The sequence below is a fragment of the Ailuropoda melanoleuca genome, chromosome 16 (assembly GCF_002007445.2).
Source record: "Ailuropoda melanoleuca isolate Jingjing chromosome 16, ASM200744v2, whole genome shotgun sequence".
Taxonomy (NCBI): domain Eukaryota; kingdom Metazoa; phylum Chordata; class Mammalia; order Carnivora; family Ursidae; genus Ailuropoda; species Ailuropoda melanoleuca.
In genome coordinates this window covers 78786844-78798950 of record NC_048233.1, presented here as the reverse complement: position 1 = coordinate 78798950, position 12107 = coordinate 78786844, and the positions used below count along the sequence as shown (strand labels likewise).

The 12107-nt window shown below is 39.9% G+C and overlaps 2 protein-coding genes across 10 annotated transcripts in view; one reads left to right on the top strand and one right to left on the bottom strand.

The window, feature by feature from the left end:
* BTBD18 (BTB domain containing 18) overlaps positions 1–12107 on the top strand; it is a 44361-nt gene that overhangs the window by 17429 nt on the left and 14825 nt on the right. The window lies entirely within an intron of this gene.
* The window catches only part of CTNND1 (catenin delta 1), a 46699-nt gene that overhangs the window by 34109 nt on the left and 483 nt on the right, over positions 1–12107 (bottom strand). The window lies entirely within an intron of this gene.

The following is a 12107-nucleotide window of genomic DNA, read 5'->3' as shown; positions in this document are numbered from 1 at the left end:
GAATCCAATCCCACTACATGGGAGTTGCTGGGGCTCTGCTAACATACATCCAATTCCTCCAATCCTCCATCCCCCCACCCTCAAACACTCTGAAAAGCAGCGTAATTGAGATAGCTTGATGAAGGCACCAGCTGTTTCCACCACTCTCCCTCCCCCCAACCCCAGAGACCACAGTTCAAACTCACATCAAACACTTAATACAATTGACTGGCCAGTAGGAAGGACAAGCCTGGACTAAAATAGCAGGAAGAGTGCCAACTGGCCCCACTCAGAAAGAATGTTTTCTTGGCTCAATTTAAAAATAAGAAACCTTTGTCACCCACTCCCTTCTGCCCAATTATGTTCTCTTTTCCGCAACCTACCCCTCAGTGTCAAATGGATTTGAGTTTCTTCCCTACAGCTCCTTGATCTATTTTCAAATGTCAGGGAATACAGGGGAGGTATAAGGTTAAATGTAAAGTAATGTCTGGGAGACTGGGAGGCTCCCTGGACTGCAACAGCCAAACCCAGCACAGGGCTCTCACACAAGGGCAAAAAGATAAGAGACCACACAGCACCTGTCTCCATGTTTCAAATGAGGCAAGAAGGGAATAAACATGATATTTCCACACTTGAACAATGATGGTAACCTGATTTCCCAAGGCATGGGTAGCCAGTGAAAAGTATTAACATGTTTAGCCCCTCCCCCACCCATATTAGAAGTTGGCCAGAGCTAGCCAAGGAGGAAGGGAAGGAAGCCAGCACTTCCTTTTCAGACAGGAAGTAACATTGGCCCTTCCTGTCCAAGTTTTAAACAAACTGTCCAGCTGAGTTTCAATGAGAACATCCTCTCCGTTGTGTTCCACAATTTCAAAATGGAGAGGGGAAGATATGGTCTAAAAGCTTCCCTCCCTCACAACAGGCCAGTCCTCCATACCGTGCTAAGTACTGGCAAAACCCCCAAGTCAGGCAGTGACATCTGTAATTACTAAACAATACAACATACAGAGGTAGAAAACTTCAAATCAGTCACCTTCTCACCATGTCCACTACCATGAACTATTCTTTTCTACTTCTCATATTAATTTAAATAACCACCCAACTGAGAAATCACATAGATATGTAGCTTAACTCAAATGTTCAGGTTTTATGGTTCTCAAACCTAAGTGATCTGAATCACCTGGGAAGCTTTTTAAGAAAATACAATCTCTGGAGCACCTGGCTGGCTCCGTCAGAGAAGCATGTGACTCTTGATCTCAGGCCATGAGTTCAAGCTCCATGTTTGGTGCAGAGATTACTTAAATAAATAAATAAACTTCAAAAGAATAAAAAAATTAAAAATACAATCTCCCAAATCTACCTCCTCGTCCCCCATACCTCAATTTCTAGAGGGAATGCCTGGGAATTCATGCTTTTAAAAAGCTCTCAAAATGATAGTCAGCTGTTGGGAACCACCGTACTAGCCTATCCCTGACAATCCTCTGACCACCACACTCCTCTAGCAAGAAGGGCACTGGTTGGGGCGCCTGGGTGGCACAGCGGTTAAGTGTCTGCCTTTGGCTCAGGGCGTGATCCCGGCGTTATGGGATCGAGCCCCACATCAGGCTCCTCCGCTATGAGCCTGCTTCTTCCTCTGCCACTTCCCCTGCTTGTGTTCCCTCTCTCGCTGGCTGTCTCTATCTCTGTCGAATAAATAAATAAAATCTTTAAAAAAAAAAAAGAAAAAAAAAAAAAGAAGGGCACTGGTTATTAAATACTGTATTGGGCCTATTATTGTCCACCAGACAGCTCAGATCATTATTCCAGGCTAGATTAGAGGCTGTCGGAAAGCATGGGTTTAAATACAAGGATGGCTTGAATGACACAGTCCTAAATCCTATACTCTAGACTCAGAACCTAGAAAAAGAATTATCTCATTTTTTTGGAATCCTGAGCTATACACTGGAGAACATCCTATTTACACTGCAGACTGGACAGCCCTGATTATTTTTAAAACAACGTAGTTCAACTGTCCTCCAAGAAACGAAGAGTTGTGCCAACATTTTCAAAGACTGGTTCTATATCCCATCCCAAAAAAAGTCCAAAGTTCCAAATCTAGAATTCACAACCCTAGATAATTCTAGTCCAGTTGAAAATACTGACTCAAGAGTTACCTCTGACACTCATTCAAGCAAAAGTCACTTTAACCTCTGGTTTGAGTAAAGAGCGAGTAGCAAAATGTTTTTTAGAAGAACCATAAAGAGAAGTATTTCCACAGGAAACATGCATCACTAAAGATTTAGGAAAGTAGAATGCCATTGAAAAACATACTTCCAAGACAACTACAAACACAGGGCACCCGGGTGGCTCAGCTGGTTGAGCATCCAACTCTTGGTTTCGGCTAAGGTCATGATTTCAGGGTTGTGGGATCTAGCCCTGCATGGAGCTCTGCACTCAGTGGGGAGTCTGCTTTAGATTCTCTCTCCCTCTGCCCCTCCCCGTTCATGTGTGTGCATGATCTCTTTCTCTAAAATAAATATTTTTTAAAAAGACAACTGCAAGCATCTATGAATATTGAAGTAATATGCATCATGCAGTTATTTAAAGCAACTTCAAAATTAGGGGATTCTGTGATTACCTAGTGTATTTCCTATGCAAGATGACACAGTTACTTGACCAAAGGAGAAGGGGATGGTAAGGAAATAAATGTTTCCTGATTGAGGTCATCTCCCAAGGATGATATTAAGTAACAGGATGACAACTAGATAGGTATAATTAAAGAAAAGGACAGAGGGTAACCAGATCAAGTTGCAGGGCTAAACTCCAGAGAGAGAAAGGACGACAGAGAGATTCTTTCACTAAAGGACAAGACTAGCTAAACCAGATTATCTTGAGAGGGAAAGTAAGAATGGGTGATTCAAGACACAAGTACTCTGAAAATCAAATATCCTTTTACTTTCCCATATGTGGCTGCCATAGAACATCAATCACTAAATAGTTGGTGCTTATTCCTCCATCCCACCAAAGTCAACCAGGCCAAGTGGTTCAGTATATGCTTTAATAACCCTTAATGCTTAAACACACATATGGAAAGGGAAAACAGTGCAAAACAGAAATAGGACTATGGTGACCTATAATGTGGTCCCTGAAGCCATTAAATACCAATGATTACAACTTTGGGGAAGCAGGAGCTTTTTGGTCAAATGAACAAAAAGAAAAGCAACAGGTAAGTGGGGCATATGTGGTCATAAACCAAAGCAACAAATGTACTCAAACGGAAACTACACCAGATCTCTCAGTTCTCCTGTTCATAGAAAACTATGTAGATAAGAAAGTAGAGAAATATATTTCTCTAGGGAAGAAATGTTTTTTTATCTCACTTCCCAAACACATATAAGCTTATTGTAAATAGGTGCCCTACTATTATATTCTCCAAGACAAGGGTCATCAACCTATGCAAAATCTGCTACTCTGCAAATTACATGCTGACTATACTCACACGGAACTTCTGCAATGGGACAAAGATGGACACTGGGTCAGGTATGGCCTCAACTCTACAGAGAACACGCAAAAATTCGTTACCATCCGTTGTCTCTGGGGTCTTAAGTGAGGAGGAAACACTTTTTTGCATTGTACAGTGCATGAGAAGGTCCTAAATTATCCCCTCTTCCCCCCAACATGTATCTATTGAAACTCTCTGAGTAGGTCTACTTCTCCCCCATGTCTCTTGCTCACTGGTAACAAGCAGCCTCAGGACTTGCACTTTCTACTCTTATCTACATGACTTCACCCTAATATCTTTTAAGGTCTCTCTCAAACATACCTTATTAGGTGAGGCCTTCCCCAACCACTCCTTATATTTAAAAACTTCACTCCTACCCTTGCACTTCTTATTCACCACTCCACATATTCTGCTTTATTTTTTTCTCAGTTGTATCACCAACTCTGGCATACTATACATTTACTTATTATCTATCTCTTCCAACTAGACTATAAACTCTGTGAGGTCTATTTGGTGTACTATTATATCCTAGTGCATAGCATACCACAGGCTCTCAAATTTTTTATTTTTTTTTTTAAGATTTATTTATTTGTCAGAGAGAGAGAACACAAGCAGGGGGAGCAGCAGGCAGAGGGAGAAGCAGGCTCCCCCTAATTTTTTTTTAAATAAATGAAGATGTTTCACTTTTCCACTGAAAACAAAAAGTTAAATTTTAGAAAAATAAATCAGCTTTGTTCATTTTTCTTTCTATACTTTTGCACACGAAGGTTTATTCACTACATCTTGTTAGGAGATTTAAAAGATAACTCTCGTATTGTTACAACTAAATATTTGGAGTAAAGAAATCTTGCCCCTCTCCTGCCAAAAAAAGTTTCTTGCAATGAAGTTCTATACCGAGAGTGACATATACATGTGCAAAACAATTCAAAACAATTCAGTCTTTAATTTTTTTTAAGATGTTTTATTTTTAAGTTATCTCCACACCCAACATGGGGCTCAAACCTACAACCCTGAGATCAAGAGTCATGTGCTCCACCAACTGAGCCAGGCAGGCGCCCCAACAATTCACTCTTTCAATTAATATGCTGGGCTATATATTGTCTTCTGAGTCTTAGGAATAGTTGAGAAACAGATATTTCCACATGTATATAAGAGCTCATGTAAGGTAGTAAGATAAAAGGATGGGACAAAGAATGCTGTCATGTTTTCTTAAAATAGCCTAAGAAGGCAATTTTTAAAAATAAAAATAGGAAAGAGTAAAAAGATTCTTGCTTACTGTTGGGAGCCCTCTTTCTGAGATCTGTGATAACACTTAATTTTAGAAATGCACTTAATAACATCTTTGATTTCCATTTAATGTAACTTTCTATACTTTTTTTTTTTTTTCTAATTGTGATCTTAGGCCCATTAGCTGGGGTCTCTTGTAGCCTGACCTGCACATTTGGCTGACCTTCAGCAGGGTACACATTCAAACAACAAATTCTGCCCTGGTTGACAAAGTACTCACTGGAGAGCAGAACAGCAGAGAGGTTACAGAACTTCCCCCATTCCAACACAGAAAGAGTGGAAACAAATCAGATTGGCACTAATTTCTCCTTTAAAACAGGCTACCCTATTTTAAAAGTGTGCTGCTACTTTGTTTCAATGAGATTCACTCCACTTGCAAAGAAACGGAAACTGTAGGTGCTTTGATAAAAGTATTGAAAAGTTGACCTAGTTTCTATAACAATGTCTTATGTCCTCAACCATCAGAATATATTTTGGTTTCTTAAAATACAAGCTCCCTAAAACAAAAATCTTTTCACACCACAAAGCAATCTCTCAATGTGCTACTGCATTCCAACAGAAAACAACACAGGAAGCACACATATAAAACTGGTAATTTACTCTTGGAAAAGTACATTTTTTTAGCTCTACTGTCAAGTGACCCAAAATGGGTAATTCATTAGTAAATGTGGATGAGATCTGAAAATCAAAAAGATAAAAACTAATCTGAATTACTAGAAGAAATCTTCTTGAATCACAATTTATCTTAATCTAGATCTAACTGAAATAAACCAGAAGCAGTATCCTAATACTTGTACCTTTAGCATATAAGTACAATTTATTCTATGGTCAGAATCAGAAACTTCTTCCACAGGGGCACCTGGGCGGCTCAGTCGTTAAGCACCTGCCTTCGGCTCAGGGGGTGATCCCAAAGTCCTGGGATCGAGCCCCACATCAGGCACCTCCATTGGGAGCCTGCTTCTTTCTCTCCCACTCCCCCTGCTTGTGTTCCCTCTCTCGCTGGCTGTCTCTCTCTCTGTCAAATAAATAAATAAAATCTTAAAAAAAAAAATGTAAAGAGTTGGGTGGGGAGTTATGATAGGAAGCTATGGAGTGCCAACAGAAATTAGTTTAAATACTATTCAGAACACCAGTCATGGGTTAGTTAGTAGGATGAGAAGGAAAACCTTCTAGCTAGAAGAAACCTAGAAGTTTCCAGGCAAGGGTGCATGTAACACATATATATTTCCCACAGGCCACAGTTTGCCTTTTCTACATACAAGAGCAGACCTCTTTCTTAGAAGCACACTTCTCATGGGAAGCATTAATGAACTCAAAATTTCTACACACCCCAGTTTTACAAATGTTCAGAAATAAGGGTTAAAAATAGAGAATGATGTTCCCTGAACATAAAAGAGGGAAGTTTATTTCAAGAAAAGGGATAGTAAAAGCCTGCCCTCATTTCTATGTAGTTTCTTGTACAACCATTCATTGCTGAATATTATCCTACAAAATCCTGGTTGGACAATACTTCAAGATAAAGAATCTAGTCCAAAGTAAAAAATAATAAGCCCAAACAAAGCTTTTCCAGTCCAGTCTCTGCAAAATTAAAGTTTACCCTTGGATGCTAGAGTTTTGTCTCTTGTAGATAGAAAAGATGGGAGAGGGGGCACCGGGGTGGCTCAGTCAGGTAAGCATCTGCCTTTGGGTCAGGTCATGATCTCAGGGTCCTGGAATCAAGCCCCACCTACGGCTCTTTCCTCAGTGGGAAGCCTGCTTCTCCCTCTGCCTCTACTCCTCCCCCCGCCATCTATGTGGGCGCCCTCTCCCTCTCTCTTTCAAATAAATAAGTAAAAGAAAAGAAAAAAAGAAAAAGAAAAGATGGGAGAAACCTGTAGGGCTCTTTTCCCTAAAGTCTCCAAGTCTCTGAAGAAATTACTGTAAGATATTCAAGCTCTGCAATCTGTTTCTCTTCTCCCAGTAATGCCTCACTTTACTTTATTAAAAGTTTTCTATCCCTGGGGCGCCTGGGTGGCACAGCGGTTAAGCGTCTGCCTTCGGCTCAGGGCGTGATCCTGACGTTATGGGATCGAGCCCCACATCAGGCTCTTCAGCTATGAGCCTGCTTCTTCCTCTCCCACTCCCCCTGCTTGTGTTCCCTCTCTCACTGGCTGTCTCTATCTCTGTCGAATAAATAAGTAAAATCTTAAAAAAAAAAAGAAAAAAGTTTTCCATCCCTGTATTTTGGACAACCCTGCCCAAATAACTCCCCAGACTTGCCTATTATTAGACACTTACCTTTCCAAAAGTTAGCTTGGGGAGCCTGGCTGGCTCAGTTTGTAGAGCATGCAAGATTTCAGGGCTGTAAGCTCAAGCCCCATGCTGGATATACAGATTACTTACAAACAAAATCTTAGAGGCGCCTAGGTGGTGCAGTCAGTTAAGTGTGGGACTCTTGGTTTCGTCTCAGGTTGTGACCTTGGTCCTGAGATTGCCCCCCCCACAATGTGGAGTCTGCTTAAGACACCCTCTCCCACTGCCCCTCCCTGCTGCGTGCGCCCGCTCTCTCTCTCTCTCAAGTAAATAAATGAATCCTTAAAAATAAATAAATAAAATCTTTAACACAAACATCTATACCACAGAATATCAGGATTTAAGAGACCTGAGAGGGTATTTAGTCCAACAGACAAAAGATATTTGAATTCATTTAAAGCATCCATTCTAATAGCAAAAACTTACAAGGCATTACTTTGAGCAACATTTTTACATATATTAAATCACTTAAGCATCACAACAATTCTATGAGAGCAATAATACTGTCCTCATTTTACCAATGGAGATCAAGGCATAGAGTGGTTCAACAATTTGCCCAAGGCTACACGCTAGTAGGCAGCAGTGCAAGAGTCGATTCGGGCAGACTAGCTCAGTGATCCCTGCTCTTAACCACTACACTACACTGCCTTGCCTCTCCAGATCTGTGGAACTCTTAGACTGGAAATTCCGTTTGGTCAGCATATTGATCAAAAAATACAGAATAATAAAGCATTTGAGGCAAAAGCTTAACTGTGGGTGTCTAGGTGACTAAAGGATACACAGGCGGTCTTGTGCTATTCTCGGAACTTTCCTTTACATTTGAAATTTTTTTCCAAATTAAAAGTTTGAAGTTGCTTTTATCATCATATAATGGGGTATCTTTTGTAAAAGTGATGACCAAATTACCTGTTGGCCAGCAAAGAAGACTTTAAGAAAACGATCCTTATAATGTCCCCACTAAATGCCTGATCTAAATTGCCCACACCACTCCAGTCAGACTGAAGGACTCACTGGAGAGGAAATGGCCCTAAAAATGCGGAACACTGTCCCTGAACCACAACAGTAAGTGCGGGCTCCATTCTCAATGCTTAATATTTAATAACCAATGACATGTAATCCCAAATACAGAGGGAGGGGGGCACACTTACTCCCAAAAATTCATTATACAATATAACCAAATACACATCTATCCATACACTTATTTCCCCCTTGCTAGTTCTAACCAGAATATCAGTTCTTCCCTCCTTACTCTGTCCTTGCCAGGCTGTATCAATGCTCTCTATTGGAAACCTTGCAAGCAGCTGCATTTAGGCAGCACGATCCCTATTTCAGCTTTACGATCACGGCACTTGAATCCTTGTGCAATGAAAGAGAACATGAAATCACATACTGATAACCTACGCATCATTCTTTTAGGCAAGTTTCCTGTTACTATCATTCTAAATTACCCATGAAAATTAATTTGGGTTTTTAAATTCATAAAATTCCCAATTTTGAACAAAATTCCTGCAGTTTCATGGCAGAAGCACTGATAAAAAAAATACAATGATATTCGAACATACTTTCTTTAGAACACTGATGTTCAAAACTATCGTCCCAAGCTTTTTATGTTTTTATTAACTAGTATAAAAACCACTCACTTCCAACATGTCTGATAGCAATACTTCCCTGCTGCTGCCCTAGTAAGTTCCAGGTAAGCAGTGCCTCTCCCCTAGACAATGGCTTTATTTAAGGTTTCAGGGGTTGAAGTTAACAGCTGCCCAGATTATGAAATATTAGGACCCTTACTTTTTATACTATTTTGGACAGCTTGCCCAGAAAAGAAACAGAATTTTGTTTTTAATGAAATTTTAAATCTCCGATTATCTCCAGAAATCTTACTTAAAAATGAGAGGTAGGAAATGTGTAAAAGGTCAAAACTACAAACTACAGCAGAAATCACACTGTGATTTCATTAATCTAGGTTGTATTGCTTCCTATCTCAACTTCCTTTCAGCCTTCCCCACAAAAGTCCCTCAGTGATTCCCATCAAGTGCCTTATTTAACCAAGGCTTACTGACACCTCGGTATATACCAGACACTGAGATAGGTGCTAAGAGGACACAGAAGTAACTCAGCATCTGCACTCAAGCAGCTCGCAGTTAGAGGGAAAGACAAAAGTAAGTAGACAATTTTAACGCAGTGTGATAAACATTATTGGAGCTACTGTTACAAGCCTCTCCCTGCAAGTTGGCAAGATCATTCCAAACCACATGCCTAAAAATTGTCTGGAAGAAGAAATTTCACTGATAATCAAAGTTGGAGGCATTTCCGGTAAGTTTAAGAATTCAGAACAGCAATGATGAGCATATGGGAAGATCCCTGTTTTAAAGACTGAGATGATACCCATTCTAACATATTCAGCTCCCTATAGGATTCATGGAAAATGGACTTTTTACATATTATTATCCCAACATGCAGGGGGTTGGAAATCTAAGTGGGGACTGGCCCTCTGCAAAATTAAACACTTCTGCCTCTAGCAAGGGCTCATTTTAGTTCTGGTTCTTGTTTCTGTTCTCTCTGGAGAACAGTAGTACATTAGTGGCTAAGTCCATGGACTTTGTAGTTAGTCAGACAAGGATTTAATCCTGGCCTTGGCCACTTACAGCCAGTGAGATTTTCAGCAAACCTCAGCTTCTCTGAGGCTCACATTCCTTAAAAAACAGTTGTGGGAAATTAAGTAAATAGTTTATGCAAAATGCTTAGCATGCAGTAAAAAAAAAAAACAGCAAGGGGGAGGGGAGAGAGGGCTGGAAGAAACAGGGGACCATCAGGTACTAAAATAGAAAGCAATAAATTATACAGAGCTAATCATTTTGTTATTCCAATTGTATGGTGATCTATGCTTAATTTATTTGCATCCATCCTGTCTCACCCGTCCCTAGAGAACAACTACCTCATAAACCTAAGGGTAAAATGCAATTACTCGGAGCTTTTTTTTTTTTTTTTAAAACATCTCCAATAGTCCCAATTTTATACTCAGAAAACATATCCTTGCCCCTGTGACACTCCATAATTTGGAACCCTAAGAAAGGCACTAGAACTCTAACCACCCAAAAGAGACACCCACCTGGAATACATAGACCGTACCTTAGTCATGTAACAAAGAAACCAACAGTATATAGGAGTCAAACAAAAACAAGAAAAATCTGCACAATTCATACTTGTCATTTTTTACCCCAAAACCAAAATGAGGAACAAAACAAAGAAATAAAAGATTTAGTTATTTGCACCCCTTATATTTCCTGAAAGAACTAGTAGAGGTGAGGTGAAAGACAAATCTTCCGTCTTATCAACCAAAAGGCTCTATAGTACACACCAGTCAAAACAAAGCCTCAGTCGTGGAAATAGTCCTGGACGCTAGTTACTAGGATGCTCACTACAGCTACACAAAGCCCAGTATTTAAAGCTGGAACCAAATCACCACCACTCAGTCATCCAGAACCTATTTTCAAACTGCCTTTGTACTCCTTCTTCAGATTCCCTCATCCCTCCCCCTAAAGGTTGAGTGGGAAACCGACACTCTGGCAGCAACACGACCAACCCTCCGAAGATCCACCAAGAAATCTCCCCTAGGCTGGAGTCAAGGCAGAGAAATGTTTGAAAGAAAATTTAGAAAATATTAAATGAGAACTACAGCCCAACAAACTGTACACATTGTCTTTTTCCTCTCTTTTTAACTGCACTTGCTGTAATTATGAGATCCAGACATCAAGATTTTACTGTAGCCCTCGCATAGATTGTATTAAAAGAGGGAACAAAGTTGTTTCCTCTGAAGCCACAACCTCACAAGGATGAAATCATCTTTCAAGAAATACTCTCATTCTGGAAAAGAAATTCAAGGAAGTGTTGTGGTATAAAAAGAATGGGGGGAGGGCACAAAACCAGAGAGGATTATTAAAGATACATACCAGTTTAAAGCTAAAGAGCAGCTTATCTATTAAGGCCCATCTTGTTACAATCAGGGCAGTATCTATTCCAGCTGTAATTTTCAGACCGATTCGCATTTTCAAAGACAGAAAGAAGGGAACACTCAGTTTTCAGCTACTGATGAGTTGGCTATATAATTATCTACAAACAGTATTTTTGCAAGAATGTATTTGCAAAAACAAAATCAAAACAAATCTTAAGATTAAATATATGAAAGCAGGCATGGGCCTCCAGCTCTTACAGACATCTGATTTCACGGCAAATTAACCAAACAAAAAAACTCACCTCCAAAAAACAACTTTCAGTTGGCTTAAAAATAAGAATTCCTGTTGTGCTTTCTTAAATGCATTCTGAACACTTAAGTTTGCATTGAGTGTTTTCTCTTAGCCTCATCTTATTTAATCCATGGCCCTTTCAGAGGGTACAAATCTGAAAATATTTCCAGGTGTGTTGCCACTTTATTCAGGTGAACTGAAAACGCATGATTAGAATTTCCTTATCCCTTGAAGCACATAAATCAAACGTTATGTACTTGCAAACTAAATCCACGACACCTCCACAAATCTCTGCCGTCAAACGTAGTCTCAGGAAGAAAGGAATGGCAGTCTGTTTAACGTGGATCTATTTGTTTTCTTTTATAATAAAGCAAAGCAGGGAGGCTACGTCTAGCAGGAGAATGAGGCTCCCACCCACCGCACCTGGAAAAGTAAAAGAGGGATCCACCCAGGAACAGCAGGGCTGAAACTGATCTGGGCCGTTCAAACTCTCTGGGGTGAAAAAACACCACCATTTAAAACTGCAAAGCTCCCCTACAACTTCTCACTTCCACAAATCTAATGATAACGGGGGAAAAAAAGTTTTGAAACATATGAAGAACCATCTGTATAACTAGCTTCCGACCCGGACAAATTCCTTTCCCAACCCACACGCAACATGCCAAAAAACTGAACTTTTGGTTTGGGCTCTGAAAATAGAAGTTTGTTAGCTTAAAACCAGAAAAAATATAAAATCAGAGAACACACCAAAATGTAAATTTACATGTAAATGTAAATTTGCTCTCACCCCTCTGAATCTATTCATCTCTATATTAGAGAGACCT